Raw genomic sequence first — 5,117 nt, 5'->3', positions numbered from 1 at the left:
GATTTCATTTAAGGTAACATTAGCACATACAACAACAGCTTTCTGGTGGATGAAGGTTGCTCACTGAGACAGCCCCTACACAGAAAACTCCCCATATCCAGCAGCAAACTAGCAGCTCCAGCTTGGCCAGCAGCACTCAGTTATCCCCTCTCCCCTTCCCCTCCCCTACTACTTCTGAGCTGTGATTCATATAGTAACTGCTGCAGTAAAATCAGGAGAAATGGGGACTACACATAAAAGAGCTGGAGTCAAGGCAAGTGGCACCTCAGTTCTGCTTCTGAGTAAGTCATCAGTTTTCAGAAGCTTCAGGGTGATGCAGAGAAGCCCTGAGGCAGCTCAGCCTCCCCAGCACTGCCGTGCAGGGCTGCTGCAGGGATGACAGGAGAGCACAGGAGCAGCTGAGGGAACTGGAATTGTTCAGTCTGGAGAAAAGGAGGCTGAGGGGAGACCCTACTGCTCTCTACAGCTACTTGAAAGAAGGTTGTAGCAAGGTGGATGTTGGTCTCTTCTCCCTAGTCACAAGCAATTGAACAAGAGGAAATGGCCTCAAGCTGTGCCACAAATGCCCTCAAAATTTATTCACTGAAAGTGTTGTCAAGCCCTGGGACAGGCTGCTCAGGGAAGTGTCTGAGTTGCCATGCCTGGAGGTGTTTAAAAGACACGTAGATGTGGTGTTTAGGGACAGAGTTTAGTGGTGGACTTGGCAGTGTGCTAAATTAACAGTTGGAATTGATGACCTTAAAGGTCTTTTCCAACCAAAACTGTTCTATGATTTTATGACCAACCTTGGCTGAGCTTGCCCCCAGGCACAGCCCTAGACATCCAGGCAACAGGGATGGCATCAGAAGGGCTGAGCCTTGAAAGTGCCACTCTTAGCAGGGGTGAAGGGGTGTCCTCCCCACCACTAAGCCTCTCTTCCATCAAGTTCAAGCCTCCCCTGCTCAGCCTTTGCTATGGATGGTCTTTCTCTGGCAGTGAAAGTGTCTGGAAATCCCACTGCCTCTGCTGAGCCACCTGCAGCCATGCATGGCACAGAGCAAGCAGGTGACTGGGAACACTGGTCTGGGGCAGTGCCTGCCTCCTGATTTCCAACTTCCTGGCTGATGTGAAGTACTGTCCAAACTTTTGAGTGGATGTTCTTTGATTTTATTTTATCTATTTATTTTTCCTTGTTTGTTGGAGGCTTTTTTTTCAGCAGGAACAAGCATAATAAAATTTTGCTTTCCCCTCACCCCTTACTGAATTAAAAAAAAAAAAAAAAGGGAAAAAAAAGAAAGCCCAAATCCCAAATGTCACAAAATTCACTGTTTCTTCTTATTATTGTCCAGTAGCCCTGACTTATTGACAAGCAGAGGCAAAGCAGACAGACCTGTGGTGGCAGTGGGAAAAATAAAAGCAAAGAAAGAAAAAAAACGAACAGTCTTCCATGACGGATCCAGCTCAGTTCCCAAGAATGATGCTACTGCTGCAGGCACTGCTAGGGACACAGAGCCATGAGGCACTAGGGAGCGTGAGGCCAGGGACATTCCCATTGCCTAGAACAAGGGCTTTCCACATCTCATGGGACTGGAGAAGTGTTTAAAATGTCATAGGGCCATGCAAACAGCAGGGAGGTTTTTTTCCTGTCTGTGAAACACAATCCAAAGTTAAACCAGCACTGGCAGTGACAAGGCAACTGCCCCATCCCCCCTTAGCCAGTAGTGCTGAATTACAAGGATGCAGATGTATTAAGAATTTTTAAAAAGGGGTGGAAGCCAGAGAGGCAGGTAGCCCCACTCAAACTGGGTAAGAGAAAACAACTACTTCCTTTGAAAAAAATCACTAGTGTGAAGTTCCTGATGCCAACCACAGAACAAAAGGAACTGGTTTTTTTTACATAAATAAATACAGTCAAGTAGCTGCTGGCTCTGTATGGCTGGTTGTCAATGGCTACAAGGGTTTACCTGCAAGTAAACTGATCCCTCCTGGTCCCTCTTCTGCAGCACCCAGCTCATTCAAGAGAGACTAAAGCTGTGCAGTACAGACATGTGCAGCTCATAGACACCTTCTTGTGAACTTTGAGTGCAGCCTCAAGTTATTATTTTTTTTTTTTTAGTATGAAATAATCTCAAGGGATTTGGACACTCGTTTCGGTGGTATTAAGGCAACTCTGGTTGTATACAGGAGACTCTCTGCCCCTCCTCTCACTGTATCCTGGTGATGCCCCTGCAGCTGGCAGCTGGGCACACCTGAAAGACTCATAGTGGGGCTGTGCTTTCCTGTATGCCAGCAGGGATGACTGCCAATTTCCAGCAGATCATGGCATAGCAATGCTGCTTCTTCATTGCATTTGGTACGTATCTTCTGTCTCCTTCTCCTAGCATGGCAAGTCCTTGTAGAGTAGCACTGTACACAGCTCAGACCTATGGTGCACAGTGATGGAGAAATGCACATGCACTGTGCCAAAGATGTTACAGCCTAATTTGAACAAAGGCCCAGACAGAAAAAAATCACCAAAACCAACATCAAGATGGGCAAAGGGAAGGCTAGAGGTAATGTTAGTTCAAGCCTGAACTTTTTCAGATTTAAGACACTGAATTCATCTTTGAAATGACAGAGAGCATCTCCCCTCTGTTTAAATTGCCAAAATATATTTATTAGCCAGGATGGGAGGCAAAAAATCCACGTTTGTTTTATTTTTGCTGTTAAGAATTTGAGGACAAATGAGACCTATTAGAAGGCAGAACCTGATGTACAGTGAGGAATTTGGTACCAGTCAGGGGTGCTAGTTTTTGGACCAAGGCAAGAGCTGTAAGTCGGAGCATAAAGGAGGAGTCCCTGCTCCAGCATGAGATACCACATCTCTCTCAGTGCCTCAACAAATACAGGACAAATCTCAGTGCCAAGATGCTCCTGCTCCCTCCTTTGCACACACAGACTTGGTGCTCTGCAGGTGTGTAGCAGAAGCAGCTGCAGCCTTGGCTCCCCTGTGTGATAATCCCTTGGGGCCCAAGGGGTGTGGGGGTTTGCTGCCTGCCATTTGCAGAACCCCTCACTGCTGCAGGCAAGTGATGAGGAAGGCTCAGGCTTCAGGATGCTGCCTGGTGCTCCCTCCCATCCACATAGCACTCCTCCCCCTGGGCCTGTGCTGTCTGACAATCCCATGCATCATCCAACCCCATGCTCCAGCCAATCCTGATGTACCCGCTGGGTTCCTGCAAGAGGGATGCAGCCCCTGGGGAAGGCGGAGGAGGATGTGCTGGGAACATAAAAACCCTCTGTGATGGGCAAGGGCTGCCAGCCACCACCACTGCCCCTCTGTGGGTTGCATCTCAGTTCTGTCTCTGTCTTGAAATGCTGACTGAAAGATGAAGCCCCTGTGAGTCTGGAATTAATTATTTAAGGACAATGTTCTTTTGAAGTGACTTTTGATAAAGAAATATTTTTCTTCTTACGCAACATCATCTCAAATGGTCAGAAGGGAATGAGCAACCTACAGGCTGCCCAGCAGGGCACCCAGTGCCATTACAGGCTGCATTTTTAGCTTCCTGGTGAGGGAAAGATGAACACACCCCCAGCAGAGACAGAGGAAGATGCTATTACACACTCTTAGGCTACCACGTCTGATGCAGCCGACAGGCAGAGAGTCTGATTCACTTCTGGAAACACTCCAGCCCCACACCACAGCCAGGCTGCTGGGCCCATGGCTGCCACAGACCTGAGGTGAGTCAGCCATGCCATGGCCCAGCTTCTTCTCTAGGGACAAGAGGCCATGGGACAGCCCTGAGAAAGAGAGCGAGAACAACTCAGCACTCCTGGCAGACAAACCACCATCTCTGGCCTACCCTGTGCACAGCCATAGTCTTTTTTTATTTTTTTCTGTTTCACCCACAAAGACTTTGAGTACCTGCCACACACGGGGGGGCTTTGCAGGCAAGCTGTATGTCATGGAAGCCCAGCGTTGTTCCCTCCCAGGGAGGCCCCTTGTCTTTTCTGGTAAAAGAACAGATTCAAGTAAATTCTGACTCTATATTCCCACTCTGGCTTGACAAACAGAGCAGGGAAATGCCATTAACACGCAAGTGTTCCTCAAACCACCTTGTTTTTGTGAGTCGCTCGCTGCCAGTCACAGTGGAAACAGCACCACTTCCTCCCACATGCTGTCAGTACCTAGACTGCAGCTATTTGCTTTTAATTGAATTAGCCAGCCCCTTGCTTTTTTGTCCTATACAAAGCAGCTACATTCTGCAAACACCTTGATGGAGTGACTAAAATCAGATGGTGAGATAACTATTTCCACCGCACCACTCGCCTCAGTTCCAAATTGCCCATCAAAACACGGGTGGCTGAGAGGTTCATGGGATGTCCTCAGCAGTTAAGTAACATCACAGACTGGCTCCCAGATAACTGAAGTTACCTCTGCTTTTTAAAAACACAGACTTTACTATCAGGGGTGAAATCTCAGCCCATAAAGTCAGTGGAATCAGTATTTTGAGCCTCCCTCCCAGCCCTGCCCCACTCCATCTTCTCCGACTGTAAGTGTGTCACGAACACCTCAGTTTCCATTAAAACAATACTTACTGCTGTTGTTGTTATTACTATCATTTACACAACTGAATACAGTTCACAATAGTTTGGGGGAAAATTTTCGCTTCAGCAGCAGCATAAGAAGTAATAAACGGCATGGGGTTTTTTTGCTTATCTAGATTTAAACTCACCTGTTTTTAATATGTTTAAAAGTAGATCCAAAAAAAGTTCTCACAAACAGACATGACTATTTCAGCAGAGGAAGGATGGCTTTGGATAGTCTTTAATCACGGGTTTACTCTGGATTTATCATAGTTTTTATGTGCCCCTTGTCAAAATTCACCAAGCATTTTCTTGCATACACTGTTGGCAGGATAACCTTCCCTCTTGCCAGGTAGAGGACCTTACCCCATGCCTGTAAAAGATGCAAAATACAGGGACTGTGAGTGTGGAGAAGTTTTACACAGACTATTGTCAGAGTGAATCCTTCTCAAATACAGCACAGATGCCTAATGCTTGGAGCATTTGGCCTCTTCTCTCTGCTGATAGAACAGAGATAAGGAGAGCTGGTTCTCCCAGCCCAGCTTGCAGAGTGGCTCTGAGGGGCTCTG

This window comes from Calypte anna, chromosome 2 (genome assembly GCF_003957555.1).
Source record: "Calypte anna isolate BGI_N300 chromosome 2, bCalAnn1_v1.p, whole genome shotgun sequence".
Taxonomy (NCBI): Eukaryota; Metazoa; Chordata; class Aves; order Apodiformes; family Trochilidae; genus Calypte; species Calypte anna.
The sequence above is the reverse complement of the archived record's forward strand: the minus strand, read 5'-3'. Positions refer to the sequence as shown.